At 39.5% G+C, this 20029-nt stretch overlaps 1 protein-coding gene across 12 annotated transcripts in view; it reads left to right on the top strand.

The window, feature by feature from the left end:
• Positions 1–1933: 1933 nt before the first annotated feature.
• Positions 1934–20029, top strand: part of LOC117388678 (microtubule-associated protein 4) — a 111951-nt gene continuing 93855 nt past the window's right edge. For 9 of the 12 annotated variants that reach the window (XM_055230109.1, XM_055230112.1, XM_055230116.1 and 6 more), the window contains exon 1: positions 1943–2027. The gene's annotated coding sequence lies outside the window, so the exon portion shown is untranslated. Of the gene's footprint in view, positions 2028–6453; positions 6596–20029 lie in introns of those variants that run through there. The other 3 variants (XM_055230107.1, XM_055230114.1, XM_055230108.1) reach the window with 2 other exon arrangements.

Here is a 20029-nt window from a genome sequence, read left to right on the forward strand (position 1 = left end):
TTTCTTTCTGTTTACTCCTAGTTTTACCATGCACCTGCAGGTAAATCGATGACAACAAATAACCACTAATCTTAAGCTTTTTTGTTCATACCAGTGACCAAAAGATTCCCACACAAAATGAATGAATATGGCTGGGCAGGATGTGATTCATTATTGTAATAACTTTAGACGATAGATGATGTGTTTGAGTCAAAGCCCATCCCAACATGGCAGAACACTGTAGAATGCTGATATAATGTTGTATTGAGATACTTAATAATGTTATGATTCATATTCATATCAGATGATGAAAAGATGAAGAAGACACGGTGAAGCTTCAGAATCTGATGTGTGATAGCATTATCAATGGTTGAACTTTATACAATTTCAAGAATATTTCTTTCAATAAACTTCTTTGAAAACAAACTCTTGTAAAAATTCTTTTGCATAGTGAAAGCAGCAGTCATTTTATTGATACTTTGCAGTGACATTACACTGAGGGTGTTCTACATGGATGTGTTTAGAGAAATATTCAGCAGTTACCATAGTGACACAATGCCCACATTAGCAAAAAGAAAACTAAATAGATCTTAAGAACACATTTTCTGGCGTCTTTGATCAATACAAGCTTTCATGGTCCTGTTTAGGTGTTTGATTTTCAACAAAAAGCTGAGAGTGACTTACTAAAAAACTGCTGGGTAATGCTAATTAGCTTGTGATTTTACTTGAAACAGGCGTTTAGCAGTAAAAATCATCTCACCTATTGTAGTTCCAACTATGTCAGTTCTTTCTGGTCATATTGTGTTGAAATAAAGCTCAGATTAAAGTTTAACGAAACCTCAGACAGCATGCCTACAGTTAGCATCACAACCAGGGAATGTTGATGACATCAGCTGCAAAGTATCAATAAATGGAAACAGTTTTTTGTTTTTTTCTTATTTTACTTAAATCTAGCCCTATAAGTTCATTGTACAATGTTTTGTTGTGTGGTAAGTCATAACATACAGTCTATAAAAAACAATAAGACTGTCAACTGACTAAGATTTTACCATTCTAATAGGCCTACCACACTGAACCTGAAGAAAATAATTGAAATACTTGCTTTTCAGTAAATAAGAAGTATTAAGAGTAGTTTCATTAGGAATATTTAGTCCAAATAATAATGTGATAGATATAGGTTAAGATATATTTTACTGTCCCCCATAGAGAACTGGCAAACTAACCATGTTCCACTGTTTACAGAAATAACATTTTATTTATGATAGGCCTAATTTTGTCACTGACATGTACAGCTCGCACTTGCCAAATGTTAAAATAAATGCTTTTAATAAATGATTTTAGTCTAGTTAACACTTGAAAACTCCAAAGCCCAAGATGTCAAAAAGTGAATAGGCAAAAACATATCAAATACCAGTATATATGCAATTCACAAACAACACCAGAAGATGTCCCTCTAAACCAACTCTAAGACAAAGGGGCAAAGTACGGCTCCTTTCGTTTTTGCACCGTCACTAAACTCTAACTTAGTCAAAGCTGTCCATTATTACAGGAAACGCTTTCACCCTTTAAAAAAAAACAAAAAAAAAAACTACTCAATTTCACTCCTTTCTGTTCCTCACATCCCAGGGACATTCCGCTGTGCTGCGCCGAGTCTAACCATAGGGCGGCTCTTCCTGGGGCTGTGGCCGTGCTCTGAGCTCTTTCCCTCGGGCGATTGGACCAGCACCGTCCCGTAAAAGGAGTCAAACGGCTCCATTGAACGTCCGCAGTGTCTGTCAAAAGGGCACGCGGTGACGACTTAAGCCCCGGGGGAGATTTAGACAATGTGATTGGCTAGTTCTCCTGTCCCTCTTCACGTAACTTTATTTCTATTGGTCAAAATACCTGACTGTTACATTTCTCGACTTGTGATTGGCTAAGGCTGCTCTCAATGGGCGAGACCGGGGTCGGCGTTGACGGAGGCGAGCAGTGTCGGGTGGGCGGTTCATAGCGGTGACAGCGACGGTGGGAGACTCCCGACAAAAGTGTCAAAAAGCGGACAACAAACGGTGAGTACGACTTAAAAGAGGAGTTATGGCGTGTTGGCTGCGGTGTGGGTAAGCGTGGAGGGTTTTGGGCGCGCGTGGAGCGGTTTTGAAACGGTCAAAGTGCGCGTTAGCAGTGGAATGACGGTGATTTTTGGATGAGTGAGCTCGCGGACAGCACGCATCACGTCAACGGCAGCGGATAGCGCGAGGGGTTGCGTGTGTTTTTGCTAACTCCGAGGTGTTTGGGTGGTCAATGGCGGGTTAGCTTTCACTTTTGGTACTCCACGTATGCTCATGAATGGAGGAGGAGGCGGTTGGTCGGTGGTCACAGCTCAGGATAGAGGCGCTTGAGGCAGCAGCGTGCACAGCGTGGAGAAGTTGCAGTGTCATACGAGCAGAGGAAAGTTGTAGCGCAGGACAGAGCGAGGACACAATGGAAATGTTTGTAATTCAAATGTGTAGGCCTACTATTTGGTTGCAGATCAATAAAGAAATGTGCTACTTTCCCAGCCTACATATTCATTGAGATTTAATGCCATGTAGATACTGAAAGCATTTCTTAGTCAGTACATAAGCTAAAACAAATATATCCCGGGTTTCATATAGTTTTTATTGATAGTTAAAGGCGTAATATGTGACATTTGTTACATAGTACGACATCGAGTTGATTAAATGAAACTAATTATATCTTATTCATGTATTTATTTCTGAGTGGGGTGGCCTCTCCACAGATCTGACCTGCTGGAATCTGCTATATACTTATTATCTATGACACCCGTGGCAGTAGCTAGATCTGGTACAAATCTTTTCTTTTGTAGGATTAATGGGTTTGCACATGGGCCCTGACAAATAAAGAATAAAAAAAAGAAAAACTGTGGTGTCCAATGGGAGCTGGACTAGGAGTATCTAGCTGGATGAGTGATGCTTTAAGTAGGCGGGGTGGTTGTTTCACATGTTGTGCTTGCTGCATGAAACTGTGTCTGATTTCGATCAATAGCGTTTAATGGACAGGTTCCTTTCATTTTTCACTTGGCTGTGCAGGAAGTAGTCACCATCGACCCCTCTGAGCACACTTAATTCACTGCTCTTTTCCGGAGTTATCCTTTCACTTCCTCCTCTATATATGAATATGCCTGTCTTGTCATCAGAAAATGTCCCTCTGATATAACACTGTTTAATGAGGGGTTATTATGATTTTTTTTTTTTAGCTTTCAACCACGTTATAATGTTGTTCCCTCATCAAAAACATGTCTGAAGAGGTTTTAGATGTCATCCATGCAAGTTTCAGTAATTTACTGATCTCTCCCAGGCACTATTCGAAACCCTCCTTACAGTTAGCAGTAAAGCAGCTGTGCAATGCTCCCACATGAAAATAAGTCTAGAAAAACATGATACTAAACACTACACTACAACTTGACAAATCTGATGCGATGTGTAGTAGTTAACGTGAAGGGAGGGGAGACTCAGGGCATCAAAAACGATAGTGAAACTTATAAAACATGTTGCATTGATCTTATTTTCGTTGAATATACTGTTTTCAAAACAAACAGTAATATGGTGATTTAAATATGCTATGTGTTTGCAGTTAATGGCGCATGGAAGTAAATTCTCCCTTTTTAAGAACAAAGTTTCAGTACTCTTTTCATCTCTACTCTCTGGTAGTCATGCATGAGTTCCTAACCAAAGCAGAGCCTGAGAAACTGGCTTTGCTGAAGTTGTGAAGGTGTTTCACAGTAAACAAGCTTTAGTCCTCAAGTAGAGATTTGTAGAGAATTTTAGGCCAGCTGGACCATGCTTCTGCTACGGTGCAACAGGGCAGAGTCAGTACAATGCTAATCTTAATGCATTTTAGTATTTTGGTTGTAGATGATAGATTTTTTGAGCCAATACCGATATCCAATATTTGGCCTGCTGCTCTGGCCGATAACTGATACTTGCCAACAGTGATATTTAGCTTTTAAATTCAATATCTATCATCAATCTGGGAATAACACAGGAGCACGCAGAAAATGGAACAGTGTCAAAAAAATATTGGCATCAAATATCTGTATTGGATAAGAATATTGGCTGATATCGATAAGGCTGATGTCAATATAGGCAGCTCTGTATCGACATGATAATGATACTGTAACTGATATTACTGTATAGTTTTTAATCCCTCTGCATTTTCTAACAGTTTCTTAGCCAATATAATGTATACAACTCTAACCTTGAAAATGTGTGCTACTTAAGCCTGGGAGTTGTAATAGTTTAGTCTGTGCAGTGTGCAGCAGACATAGCCTTTGCACACAGCACGATTTAGAGACCTTAGCTAGTCTGTTCGGATGGCTCCCTCTCCTCCTTCTATCCTGATTACCACCTCCAACCCAATCCTGCGGCAGATTACAGCCTAGAGGAGACATAGGAGGGACAAGTCATTATGGAGCCCAGCCAGGACGTCCCACTGCTCCGGGTGTAGGCCAGAACTAGACAGGCAAACAGCACAAGAGGAGCAGCGCAGCAGGAGCGTGGTCATTCCCAATGCTTTCCACTGAAAACCAGCAAATAAATGCCGACATCTGTTTTCCTCATGGCGATTTAAAATAGAAAGAGTCTAGTTCCATTATTAGCTCCACTTCACCAGCTCTGTGCCAATGTGTGCCAGGGTGTGCCAGACTGTGCCAGGAACAACTGAAAATCACATTTCCCAAGCAAAGCTGAATATATTCTAATATTATGGTTTTCAAATCCAGATTCATACTGTCAGGAAATAATATCACAGTCAAACGCCTTGTGAACACATCTGAATACACTTTAAATCTAACCCAATCTTCAAGGTTCAAAGCAGTCTGTGGCTGGTTTCATTACATGTTTGTACAAACAGGGTTTTTTTTTTCGGTATGCTATTGTATTTATCAGTATACAACATAAGTATAACATATAAAATAACCACTTTCTGTATGATATTTTTTCTGTACCAGTACGTAAAGTAGGACTAAACTCCTAAGCTCTGCCCACAACCACATTTCAGGTAGAGCTGCTAAACTGAACAGTTCCTGAAGGGCTACAGACACCACTCACAGAGTGACAAAATGGCTTTCCTGCGCTCTCATGTTGTCTCCAGTCCTCAACGGGGAGTTAACCACGTGAAGGGGTAATTAGGAGTGAGTTTAGTGCCTTGACCAATGCCTCACGTGTTTGTCAAAAGGTGTTCACTGAGTGGCCATTTGCATAAAGTTGACATCAGTTCAGATCTGCTATGTTCAGGTCGCTTGAATCACGCCGCTCTCCTCTCCACTTCCCCTGGTCTCCTCCCTGCGCCAGCCTGTGTAGGAAATGAATTGGAGCTTGTCGCTCATGTCTCTTGGTGTGAACGCAGTCTGAGAGGGGAGGAGGGGTGGGGTCTGGACCTATGAAAAAACTGATTGGTCTAGCAGATATCCACATTTCATACTCTGAACCTGCAGCCAGGTGTTTGTAATCACACAAATCACAGAAAAAACACCTGGCAGCCATATGTGATGTCACATAGTACTTGAAATTGCAGTGGTCTCTGGAGCCAGGAAACACTCACTTTTTGACTCACTTGTTTATCTAGTTTGCACTAGGGCTTTGCCTTAAAAAAAATTTTTCTTCTCTCCACTAAAAATGTTCTGCAAACTAGAGAAAATGGCCAAAACTGATATGATTGTATGCAGTGATCATATTGAATCCATTGGCCATTAGAGAAATATTTTATGAATGCGATAAAACAAACTATTGCATTAAACATGCAGCCCCAACATTGCATTTGACGTCACTGATTTGAAAGTAGTCAGAGCTGCAGGGCTCTGTGCACAGCCCTGTGCTAAACTCTGCTTCCTGTGACAGCAGTGAGCAGCTTTCTTGCGTTTTCAGTGCCATTTCCAATGCAAGAAAGTGGGGAAGATAAAGATTTTCTTCCAAACAAATCGATTTGAATTTCAACTTAGCTTCATAGATGTAATAGATTTTTGCCCAGCCCAGCGCACAATAATATTGTCACAATATACAGAGTTTAGTAGCAAGAAAAGGAGATTTATTATTTAGTTTCGGTTTAAGAACAACTCATCTCCCCCATCACACTGACTCAAGTTGTTTATGTAAGGTAAACAAAAAGTTGCTGCGTAATACTTTAATATTACCCACATTACTTTGCTCCACTGTTGTTTTGCCAGGTGCCTCCGAGCCTAAAGATTCAAATCCATTTTTCCTGTCCACTCCCTGGCTCTGGACAATACATGCGAAGAATTTAATAAACCATGTGTGTTTGGATCTGACATTTCAACCCTAATCGACTATAGAGGCCTCAATTGTATTTTCCCTAAGCGCCAATCTTCACTGGACCTAATGCTATTCTGCCTCTTCTCTTGTGGATTTAAAACCTTTTATTTATTTATTTATTTTTTCACTGTTTTTTTTTTTTGTTTTTGTTTTTTTTTACATGAAGGTGAACTCTCGTGTGCATTCATAAAGTGGATTATGTCCTGTGCAGTGACCACCTGATGGGAGGTTGGTGACGCTCATCAAAGCAAGGCCATATAAACAATAAACGCATGAGAGGAAGGAGGCAGCAATACAGGAAGGGAGAGGTGAGTGTGGGGAAGAGGAGAGGTGCGGGGGTGGAGGGAGGAAAGGGAGGGGCAGAGGAGGAAGGGATGGAAGGGAGCAAAAGGGGAGGGAGAAGAGGATGGAGGGGAGGGGGAAAGAAAAGGGGAGTTGGAAGGGGGGTGGATGAGGAAGAGGTGAGTCAGAGTAGAAGGTAGGGTGAGAGATGGAGGGAGAGAAGGGGTTTTTTAGGGATGGGGGCAAAAGGAGTCAGGGACAAAGGAGGAATGGAGGAAGAGGGGGGTCAGGGGCAGAGGAGGGAGGAAGTGTTCAAGGAAACTGGAGAAAGTCAGGAGTGTTCATCCAAATGACTCCTGTGTGTGGAATGCGGGCTGACTCAAGTGTCAGTTGGCTCATTAACACTTAAGTCTAAACTATACAAGGAAAAATATGTTGTGGCGTTCAAATTTTGATAAATCAGAGATCAGGAAAAGTGTTCTGTAATTTTTTTCAGTATATTGGTACTTCATATGTGCATCTAGTTTTGAATTTAGAGTGTTCGCCCTCTGCTTCGAAGGTTGGTGGTTCAAATCCTGCTCGCAACATTAAAATCATTGTTTGAGTGGTCAGATCCACTGACCCACAGGTTGGTGGTGCGATTCCAGCTCCCACAGATGAATGTTGTCATTGTGTCTTTTGGGCACTTAACCCATTTTGTGTGTCGGCGTACACTGGTGTATGAATGTGTGTGTGAATGGGTGAGTGGTTCCTTGATGCAATGCTTTTGCACCTTGAAGGCGGAAAAGCACGGTATAAAAATGTGACCATTTACCATTAGTGTCTCGATTATGATACTTATGACAAACATACCAGTCCCAAAGTGATAGCTCCTATCCACTCTGGAGTGGTACTTGTCCATATGCTTCTACAGCTATGGATCTCTGTGCTGGAAAACCATTTCATCTCCATCGACCTGTGTGGAGCCTGTTCTCACATGCATCACTCTCACAGCTGCTCAGGCCACATTTACCCATCTAATACTCAGCACTGCACTCACGTGGTCTGTTTTCAGTTTTGCTATTTGTCAAGATTAAGACTGCAAGATGAATGGCAATCTAACCCAAATCACAATTTGAATGGATGCAATTGGCAAATCGCAAAGTTTGCAATTTATTAGTACAGTAATTTCCTCCACAAACAACCAAGTCTCCTGTCTTATTCTGCATAAAAACTGCTAACCCTGTAGTTTAGATCTGTACAAACATGTTCTGAAATGTGATCCTTGTATTAGTTTGCCAGTTCATATTTCGGTCTTTTTCTCAGTTCTTCTGGACATGTTTAAAAAGTGAACTTCGAACATCGACTTCGAACAGAATCCTATTATTAAAACATATAAATCACAAATCTAACCAGAATCACAATTAGGGCTGTTGAGGTTAAAGAATTTCCCTTGTGGTAACTGTACATGCCTCAGCACTGCAGTGTAATAATACATGTAAATTGGAGTTGTACATGAAAAATGGCTATTTAAAACAACATCGTGGTATGACTAACATGCTTGTGCATGCGTCAGAAACAGCCACGTCTGTTCACTAAATGTTATTTTAGAGACGAGTTACAAAGCTATACTATTGTGTCATGTTATAACACTGTCCTGCACTAAACTCTTGTGGACACTTGTTTACTCGGCAGGCAGAACGCAGGTTCTCGAGGGCTGAGCAAAACTTGACGTGGTTTTAGCGCTTCCCAATGAGTGGATTTGCATTCAAGTCTGCCGCTCCTTCAGTGAGTAACACACAAAGCCCGTACACCCACGGTAAACCCTGTCTGCTCCAGGCTCGAGCCCTTTGACTGAAGGGACACGCTAGCATTTAGCTTTAGCACTATGTCTCCGGAGCTTAGAGCCACGTAAACATGAATTGGTTCATAGTTGAATAGTAAAATTACGGCGGGCATGTGCGTGTAGCCTCATTAAAATGTAAAATACAATTACTGCAGTCACTTGAACCCTTGTGCCAAGTGAATTTGGAATTTTACCAATGTTTGTCAATAATTGTGAATAATTGTAAAATGATGATGCTTGATTGTATTTATTTTAGAGGTGCCCCAATTTTTATTTGATCATATTATAGAAGCAAAACTTAAATTTAAAAATTCTCCATTGAAATGAATGGGATTCTTGCTTCACTGGAATTACCATCACAAAGAAAGGGCAGTTTAGTAGTATTTAGAGGCAAAAGTAGGTGGGACAGAAAAAGGTCAATAGGGTGCTGAATGCAGTTAATTACTATTGGAAATGGAGCAGTCGGGGGGGTTGTAAACATGTCCAGAGGCTGCTGCTACTGTGAGTGTGGGAGTGCTTGTGCTATAATTATGTGTGTGCGAGCTGACTGCACACAGCTCGTCAATCCAGAGGTCAGACCTAAACACTGGCCTGGTCACCCCCATTATCCCTGCGAGACCGCTCATTTAGACTGGGGATCACTGGCTCTGCTGATGAGACCAACGCTACACTGTGAAGTTAGACCTATACTGTGACTTGTATAGAAACACCAAAACAAAAAGACAATTTACAGTCTGTCCTCATGTTGTCAATATTAACTTAATATTTTAACAATCCAACCAAAACGTGCTTAAACATCACTGTAAATATCTTGGTTGTGACTTGAATGTGACACAAAACCAGTATGTAACATTTTAACCAAAACATAGACTCAAATAAAAGCATGTTTCTTTTATTTTGGTTTTGTTCATTGCACTGAGAGAAACAAAAGAAAAACAAAAAAACATGTGTCCTTACTGTGAGTGGGCTTGCATCTCCACAAGCCTGACTCTTATTTGCCTTGGTGAAGGGCTTCCTACTGCTTTTTTCATGAAAATGTTCTTCCTTTGGCTATAATATTCCGCACTATGACATAAAACCTCTCTACCTCCATGTAGAAGGTTCTGAAGTATGGTTTTAACTTTCTGCTTCCATGGAATCATGGCATAACATGCCACCTCCAGGAAGTTGCAGTTTTGCTTTGCATAATGAACTGTAAGATTAGGGATCATCGGTATCAGTGATACTTTAGGATATTTTCATATAGTTCTTACTAAAAGTACAGATATATTATTGTATACCATTGTTTGAAAGATGATGATGATTATAGTGTAATCAGCTCTTTTTAAACTGTTTTATTAGAAATATAAAGAATACTAATCTTGCATAGCTCTAAAAAAAACAAAAAAAAACAAGCAAATCTGTATTCCTTTTCATCTCCATGTGATATTTAACACTACCATCTTAAGCTGAGTTCTAGTGTTGTTGTTTATTTTCCTTGCTAATGTGTTCTGAAGTATCTAGGTATATTTGGGAAACCATCAGCCCGTCTCCTTATTACAACTGCATTATTCATGACAACTGCTCAGAGACCAATATAAGGAGGAAGCTTTAAAACACAGAAGTGCTTTTGGAATCAGACTAGCATATTTGTCCATGTAAAGTCATTACTAGTCATCTCTTGCTATTCAGCTCTAGGTAACTTATTGGCAGTCCACAGACTGGAATACAAACATGGACCACTATGGAACCTACCTGGACGACTGAGGGATTACACAGATATATGGCCATATGGGAATATAAAATAAAGTACTACAATTTAATGTTGAAAATCACATTCTATTGTCTAAAAGAGTTTTGTATTATCATCGTGGTATTGAGTATCGAGTCTATTCCTAAAAAAAAATATATATATTGAAAGTTGCATACATGTGATTGCATAACATTTGACACTAGAAGGATGACATTGCATGACATCCATGGATTGAATAAATGAATGAGGGATGGAGAGCGGATAGAGGAGAAAGAATAGGATTTTGACCGTCCATCATAATCCCCTCAGCACTGCAGCAGCTGGAGTGGTGTACAGCAAAGAGAGGAGCAGAGGTCGATCAGGAGATGAGAGAGGAAGAGTAGAAGAACAGAGGAGGAGGGGAGGACAAAGGAAGTTGAAGGAGGAGGAGGAGGGGGGAGAGAGAGGAGTAAAGAAGAAGAAGAGGAGAGGGGAAGAGGTTCCAAGAGAGGAGAGAGAAGAGCAGAGGCGAAGGTTGAGAAATGCACAGAGAAGGAGAGAACAATAGAAAAAGGAGCAGGAATAGTAGAGAGGAGGATGCCTCTCACAATAATTAAGAGGCATCCTCTTAATTAATTCTTCTACTTTTTATTCAATATATGTAAGCTGAAAGAATATTTTTGGGGTGTTTCACTACTGGGAAATTGATGGTAATTTTTTTGCAATATGATACAATTTAAACCATTTAAAAGGGTGAATGAATTACTTCTCTGGCTCATTATAGATTCCACCTAACTACTAAAGTGTTTCATTCTGACATAAATTAGTTTCAGTATTATTGTATATCGTCTCTATTTTTTTCATCGATACACTTCTTAATTTGTTATCGTGACAGGCCTTGAGAGGAGGAGAAGCGATGAGTAAAGAAGAGAGGAAAAGGCACAGAGTGGAAGAGAGAGGAAAAGGAAGAGGAAAGAGGATCAGGGAGTTCAAGGCTGGACAGGGAAAGAGTCCAGTTCTTTTTTGCATTTAATTCAAATATGACTTTTGTTATCAGCTTTTCCCTGTAAAACAACATCCCTATGATTCTAACTAAGCGTAGGCCTGTCACGACAACACATTCTGAAGTGAGATATACTGTTGAACTCAATATAGACGATAAACGATAATATCAAAACAAAACCATAAAGCAGAAGTATCCCCCCAAAAGTATTCTAAATGTACAATATTGTGAAAAAAATATGAGCTGCGATAAATACATAACAGAATGTTACTAACACTCAGTTTGTATCTATAATGAGTGATAGAAGTTATTTATTCAACCCTCTACAGTTCAAATCTTATCAAAGTACACAAAAATAAGCAAATTTTTTCCACTAATGCAGAGAAAAAGTACCCATGGTAAATATTGACCCCCAAAAAGTCTTGTTGATACGGAAATTATCGCGACTAGCCTAACTATGCGTGTACTTTTCTGCATTGCGTTGAGATTGTTTCCTCTGGGATGTGTAGGATGCTAGTGCACAATAGTAAACTGTTGTCAGCGCTGGCCTGGTTTGACCCTACGGTGTTGTGTGTTGTCTCTTTAGCAGTGTCCTTACCAAGAACAACGGGCTATCTCTGAGTGTTGTGTAAGATGTCTGAGAAACACTGGATCATCTGTCTCGATCTGAGTCATGCTTTGTGTTTTTTTATTTTCCCATCTGACTCAAAGGAGAACGCGACGGGAAGCGCAAGGTGTCGGGTGATAATAGTAATTAACGAGAAATGATAAGGCTTAGTGTACTACAAGGGGTGGGACAAGACGCGTTGTCTCTGAGACAGATCACGTTACTGGGTCCATGAGGAATGATGATGAAAACCTGCCTCAATAATTACTATATCGACTTATTGTTATACATGATGGATGGAACAGTATTTTTACTTTTTCTTTCCAGTAGTGGCATATTTTTTTGCAGTATGATAAGGTTTGAGCTGTAGAAAGTTGAATAAATAACTTCCATTACTCATTATAGATACAGATTACTTAAGTGTTGCAATCTGCCATTTAGTTATTTGAGCCCATGTTTTTTTAATTATTTTTTTTATATATATTGTACATTTAGAATAGTTTTGTGAGGATAATTCTGCTTTAGGGTTTGGTTTCAATATTATCGTTTATATTATTCAGTGTTTTAATGCAGGTCAAATAAGGAAGACTTTCACCCCACCCCACCTCTGTTATGCATTTTTGTTCAAATCCCGCTCCCGACATGAACATCATGGGTGGTAGAGCAGTCACAGCTCCCGTAGATGAATAATGTCGTTGTCAGTTCTATATGGGTGAATGGTGAATGCTTTGAAGATAAAAAACATAACAAATGTGACTATGGACCATTTTACCAGTACAGATAAAAGCAGCTAGCGTGTGTCTGCTGTATGGCTCTAATTATAAAGCCTTTTTATCACCTGCAAACCAGGAAATAACGCTGGTTCACTGTTGGCATGCTATCTGTTCTAAGCAATGGTGTGACATCCAAACTCTATCTAGGTGAAAGTTGTGAAAAGCGCTTATAAATCCATTGGGGGAATATGTTATGAAAAGAGAGGAATAACTTTGAACTACTAATACAAACCATTTAAAATTTCATAATTTCATTTTCAGGTTCAAAATATCCTCCTGCTCCTCCTGTTCGTATCTGATAGCTGTTAGCTGTCTTGGGTCATGGCTAGCTGCATGGTGTGGGGTTTACAGTGAGGATTAATAGGTGACATGTACATGGGAGATAGCACACACTTTTCACCTGCTCTTGTAAATGACTGCTGTGGGTGTGTTCAGATGCTGTGAAAATGCCTGCGCTCACTCTCCATTATTCACGACTGTCACCTGATCCCACATGACTCAGGCTATAGATCAGCATTATTTAAGGACGGACTTTTCACATACGGATGGAAATCTAGTCCAGACATTGCGTACATTCTGTTATATAGTATAATAATACTATAATAATGCTACATTAAAATAAAAAATAAATAAAAAATAGCATCTAATACTAAAAATGTAAATTATGCATAACTAGTACTACTGTGCTCTGTGTAACCTTTCTGTTGGAGGTGCATGACCTGCTTGTCTCTATGGAGATGTTATTGCTTTGCCAACAATGTGGGATTAACTTATCCATCTTCTGCTTGCATGTTTGTGCAAGCAGAAGATTGTTATGAAGGGTTATGCTTTTTATTTCAAAAGTCAACTCTACATTTATTATTGAGATCTTTAAAGCAAAATCAATTTGAGCAGCTGATTTGCCAGATGGAGGTCCTTTGTGCTGTAATCAGTCACATAATGTATTGGAAGTGGGCACAGACAGTGAAGTGTCTTGCCCAAGGATGCAACAGTTGGGGAAAGAATAAATGTAGACAGAATTGCACACAGCAATAAAATGGACTGTAGCAGGAGTTTAAACAAAATGGCGCAGATAAAAGTGAAAGTGTTATCACTACATTGTATTCAGCCTCGACCTGTGAGTTGGGCTTCCTGTGCCCCTCCCTGTCTGTCTGTGCCCAAGTCTGTGCTCATGTTAGCCTGCGCTCCTGTTAGCATGTGCAGTGTTTGGCATTCCTCTGGGATGTGCTCAGCCGGGTGAGTGACAATAGGCCACAGTGTGCACCGTGAGTGAGAGAATGTTATTGTGTTTGGGAGCACGAGGGGGCGGGGCCTCAGACAGCGGGCCCATTCAGTACTGTTGTACTGCTTTCCATAGAGATAAAAGGCGAGGAGGCATGTACTACTATGGCAGGGAGTGCAGAGAAGTCCCAAATTAAATGGGCAAACTTATGGTTTAAAATATCTGTCTGTTTTGAAGCGTGACATATCGTTACAGAGATATATGGTGATAAACGATAATATTGAAACTACTTTATGCCACTGATACAATAACAATAATGTAAGATAGTCTCAGTAAACATTTTTAAATCATTATGTGGCATAGGCTGCAACAAATAAACAGTAGAATGAAGGAATAACTGGCCAAAGAAGTACTTTTTCAACCAGCACAAATCATATCATACTACAACTAAAATAATACCCCAAATCTCCACACTTTTAAATTTTGAGCCCCAAAATGGGTTGTTCCAGCTCTCATATTGAATGACAAGTCGATACAGTCATTATCGTGATATGCCTACTCAGAGCTTTCACATTAACCAGAGATCGGTAACTTCTCTTCTGTACCACACGCTGCAACTGTCACAGGATTGACTTCTTTCTATTAAAACACGCTTGTCCTGTCTTTGAGATTAAACAAAGCTGTTGATCTTTCAATTTTTGGCATAAAGTATGTCAAGTGTCTTGCTTAAGGATCCAGGAACAGTATGGTCTGGGGTAAAGATTACACTGGTAATCTTCTTGATGGTGGACAAACACTTAACTCACTGCCCCCCTGTCGACCCTATACAGAATATGTTCATGCAAAATATCCTGTTTAGGTGATGTGGATTACTTGAATTCATTCATAACATTCAGTCATACATGTTTCTGTAATTCAGTTTGAACCAAAGGTCTCTGTAAAAGCAGGACCTCATTAGTTTTACATGTGATAAATGTGACGTGCCCAGTACGTATGTGCTGGTTAATACAGCACCAGCAGCCCTGCATTACAGCCCCTGTCCCTGAGAGCGAGGAGGAGGGCTGATTCTGTTAGGACCACTCTCACACTCCCTCACAGGCAGAACACTGGCTCTTTGACTGGGCTCTGAACGCTCTCACTGTGGGTGGAAGTGGAGCCTAGGTACAGCTAATGAACACATCAGACATTGACAGCTGACACACACACTATCTTTACACACAGCACTAATGGAGAACTCATGGAGGACATCAGGATTATGCAATTATCCAATGCTCTTCAGTTGTATTGGCAGATATGAGCACAACTTATCCATATATTTGCTCATGATAATTACAATATTGACTTAATAAATGACAGCTGGATCAATATATTTTCTCTGATTTAAAATGCGTTAGAGATGGGAGATAAAATTGCCACAAGACTGAACACATGAGTAGCATGATCTAATGAGATTCCCCCCTCCCTTCTATGTGTTTTACATTACACCTCTCAGAAACTAGTTCCAAAAAAGCATAGCCAAGGCAAGTTTATTTGAATTACTTTGCATACGAATTGTTCTACACAAAGTGCTTTACAGAGTAAGAAAGACATTAAAATCACAATAGAAACAAATCAAAACAAAAATAATCATTATAAATTAACATTAAAAGAGAAGAGTGCAGAATAAAAACTTTTCAGTCATATGCACAGCTAAACAGAACCAGAACTAAATTGCCTTTATTACATTTGAAACTAGCTGCTATTGCTTTATTTTAACCAGAGCCACATATTTTTTTTAAAGTTCTTATTTTTGAAGATTGTCTTATCATATAACAAACCTGGCTGCCATTTGAAATAATATGTCTTCAACATCGAAGCTGTGAGGTTAAAACTGTAGTTGCCTAGTTGGAAACAATATTTATCTGGACCCCAGCCAGGTGCCCACTCTGTTGCACTGTGCCCAGTACAGGACTTTGGTCAGAGCGCCTCAGAATGACGTCAGCCTTTAGACCCATTCTGCATTTCACTTTTATAATGTCTGTGTCTGTCTGCTTCATTTCACAGTCTCTCCATGGAAATACATTACATCATCACATTTATTTTTAGTATGAAGTGCGTCAGGCTTCAGTTATGTGATTATGTTTTGTTGATTGTTTTTTATTATAAAACACTTTGCTGTATTTTTACTAAATACTGCCAATGCAAAGTTTTTCTATTGAACACAAATATTTTTCATAACTTCAAATAGTTGCCCTGATGAAATGTTGAACTATCTGCTGACGTGTGACCTGATTCCAAAGAGAGGGAATGAATTGGTCAACCCTCAACTATATATATATATATACATTTTTATGACAATGTCCGCAGGAGTAATGGTGATGTTTATGAGCTATTGTGATTATAGCGAAAGCCTAAGTTAGAGCACAAGTTGGTCTGAGATGAAATTGTTCCTCCGACCTTCGGGTTAGTGGACAAAGTTCTTTTGTTATGGCCTTAGGAAAAGACACTTAACCCACGCTGCCTAGTATCAAAGAGGTGGGTCTAATTGGTGCTTGCTGAAAGGGCTTTTGTCGCAGATTAGCAGCCTTGCTTCCGTCGATCTGCCCCAGAGCAGCTGTGGCTACAATAGTAGCTTATCACCACAGAGCGGAGTGAATGAATGACTACAGTGTAGCACTTTGTGAGGTTTTGACAAGCCTGTAGCATTACAACTGCAAGGCATTATTATTATTACTGCATTTTTCTATTATCACGTCATGGAAATCTAGTGAAATCCTTTATTTACTTCACTTACTTTTATAGTTAAAGTTAAGATCTTTACTTAAAATGGGATTTACAATTCTTTCTTCTTTTTTTTCTTGTAAAAGTCTTAGTATGTTTTTTTTTAAAAATTATATGTCATGATTAACTGCAAAGTGGACTTTGGGCTTATCTTTACTGTGATGCACTTTGGTAGAGTTTGCATCTGCCCTGTTCCCTCTTGTCCGGGTGTGGTTGAACATGAGGCAGAGGAGAGCGGCAGTTTGTTCTTTAAGACTATGACGAGTTACACGGGAAAACGCTTAGCCACCGTCACAGCCCCTCTGTTCCATTCATTATACATCTGCTGTGCATTATATAACAAGAGTCCATATGGCACAAGACATGAGGAAGCGCCAAGACAAACTGTTGGGACTCCTCATGTTTGCATTTGTGCGTAACTCATCTTAAAGGGCTGTACTGGACTTTTTTCATGTAATAAAGAACAATTTGTTTTGTCCCAGTACAGATGTATTGTGAAAGCAGCTCTTGGTCAAATTGGTCAAAATGAAACTGCTGTGTGTCGTCACTGTTAGTTCTTTCAGGCTGAGAATTGCAGCTTTTAGCATATTTACCACCGGCCTTAAATCTCCCACAAAGGCCGATATTTTGTTTTTGGCCGACCTGTTGCCTAAGGAATATAAAGCTTTGTTGAAACACTTAAGTGCAATGAGATAACTGCACAGCTCTATTATAAGTGTGTATTAAAAGGGCTATGGGTGAGTTTGTAGTAAGTTTAATCATAATCAGCTCTACACATCACCAAAAAACATAGGCCATCGCATCGCTCATGAAAAAAAACTCACGATGCATGATAATAGAATTTTCACCTGATACAATAACCCTTAATTTTAAGATATGTGTCATCAATAGCCGTTAAAGCAAAACCAATAATACATTTTAAATTAACCTGAATTTTGAACTGTCAAACTATTATTTCTTTGTGTTAGTTCATAAGTCTAAATGTGACTAAAGCACACCAAATAATGCATATACAGCCTTAAAAATATTGCATTTACAAATAACAGTATTGAGTTGTAGCCTGCTCACATGGTCAAAATAGACTAATAGGCTTAATAGACTTTCTGTCCCCTGGTAATATTTCATATAGGCTACATTAATTCTTCAATAAAATGTTTTTAATGTCCGAAAACCAGGAAATAACACAGCTGCGGTCTCTGTGTCTGGCCCATAGTCTCTATAAATGGGCATAGCTAACCCGTTAACAGCCGCGTTCCAAATAGGAATTGAGCATAGGTGCGCTTCTGGCTCCATCGACTCTGGCTCCAATTCACTTTATGTTGAAAAAACGTTGCCTCTCTCTGTAACTGCTGTTGTCAGACTTGCCATTTTGGTCTTAAAATGTTTGTATTTACTTGCTCTACATGATCCTGTTTTTTTATTTCAATATTTTGTCTGTAAATCAAGATATGAACATTCATAACAGAAAAGTCAGGTGACTTCTTTCCCTAAGGCCTTTCCTGCTAGGGTTGCAGTGCAGTAGTGCAACAGGTTGTTGTTAAGTGCCCACCCCCTGCCAAACCAGCGGTACAGCATCCTTGACATCCTTGCTCCGGATTGGTTCTTTGGTTACTATGATACTTGCAGTTGGAATTCCAAGCTTGAAACTCAGCTCAAAATTTGCCCCTATCTGCGAACCTCAATTGGCTTCATTTAGGTGACGTCACACTCCCTTAGTCCATTTCTTTATACAGTCCATCGTCTGGCCCTTTGTGTGCTTCTCTGGGTATATGGTGATGTGGGTGTGTGTCTGTGCTTGTGTGGGTGTGTATGCTTCCACTGTGACAGGAGGAAGTCATGGATAAAGCAGGTGTGAGCACATTGTGTGCCAGGGCGTTGTGTAAACTATTGTGAACTATTAGAAACGTTAGCTGTCCAGCCTCTCACAGATCACACACAAATCACTGCTGCACAGTTCTGTGTGTGCAGACATGGCATGGTACTGAGGGATTATCATTCAATTAATACAAGGGAAGGCAATAACATCATAGTAGCATTTACTATGACTTTTCATTGGCTTTTGCAAAAACGGACACAAATACGTTGCACAGTAAGATGAATGCTCATGGTATTTCTGAGTACAAACTTGCAAGAATTCATCTGGCCTGGTTGTGAATGGGCCCAGGCCACCACTGGTTCAGACCAATCACATGACAGCATGGTGGTTTGGGCAGGAGCCAAAGGTGAAGCGCCCAAAACAAACATGGTGCTGGACACACTTCAGCACATTTCAGCAGAAATACATATTATTTTGTTGTTTTTTAAACATGCAGAAGAAAGCGCTTTTTTTTTGCATATGTGAAAAAGAAAGATATCTGTACCATTTTTCAGATTCTTCCCAGATCTAAGAACATTTCTATTTTGTATGCATGTTCAGTTTACATCAAAGATTGTTACAAAAGAGAACTTGAAATGTGTAAAGTAAAAGGTTTTGAATGAAAATTAGCTTCAGAATTTAATTCAGAATCAGTTTAGAATCAAGAATCATTTTAGGTTTGAGAATATTTTTAAATCGAATCATGACTCCAATAATCAAAATTGAATTGCCAGGGACTTCAGGCTGCTTTTTTGGTGCATATGAAACTCTAGTATTGCAAGGTAACATATTGCCAGTGGGACAGAAAGCACGCCCAAATGCTACAGCAAATTTGCTAGGAAAGAAAAAAATATCCTTTACATTGGTGGATGGAAAATTGTCATGGTAAAGGTCAAAGGACAATCTGCTGTTTGCAAAGTCTGTAATTGTTGCAGTTCACAAACATGCACTTTAACTACAGAGATAATAGTTTAGTGCAGTCTCGATTACAACAAATTGCCTGATGTTTATTTCTGTTATTAGATGCTATTATGTTCCTGTCAGCATGGCTCACGTCTGTATCAGAGTAAAGCCAATTGCAGTCACCGCTCCTTAAACAAAGGCCCACTCTCGGGTGCTGTAATCTGACTGCTTAATGATACCTTGTGAGCTAGACTCCACTTGACATGGAAGCTCCCCTCTGGGCTCTGGGCTCGTCTTCATCTGGCCCAGCACCAACTATGTCAAGCCTGAGTCAGCATTCCTTCTACAGCCCACGGGAAACTACTGTAAAATTCACACTACCAGTATAATAAGAGAACATACTGTAAGAAGAACAGTTTTCAAGCAGAGATTGGAATACGGTAGAATTTCAAACTCGATTCAGATACTAAGGAATAGACTCAATACTCAATATAATTCTGATACCACAATTATAATTATAAAACAGTCTTTCTTTAGACAGTAGAATGGGATTTTCAACATTAAATAATAGTACATTTAATAATAGTACTTTTTTGAGTACGTTTCTCAAGGCATACCACCTGCTTGTCTTTGGAAATTTCTTCATGGGTGTTTTTATAGCTCAAAAAAAAAAAAAAAAAATACTGGAAAAATGTGCATTCTTTTTATTGTGCTCCTGTCCACAGAACAACTTTGCCTGGTGGCGCCACCTGCTTGTCTCAATTGAAATAGTTGAGTATGACATGTCATACCTTGAAACAT

This window comes from Periophthalmus magnuspinnatus, chromosome 20, assembly GCF_009829125.3.
Source record: "Periophthalmus magnuspinnatus isolate fPerMag1 chromosome 20, fPerMag1.2.pri, whole genome shotgun sequence".
Classification (NCBI taxonomy): Eukaryota; Metazoa; Chordata; class Actinopteri; order Gobiiformes; family Gobiidae; genus Periophthalmus; species Periophthalmus magnuspinnatus.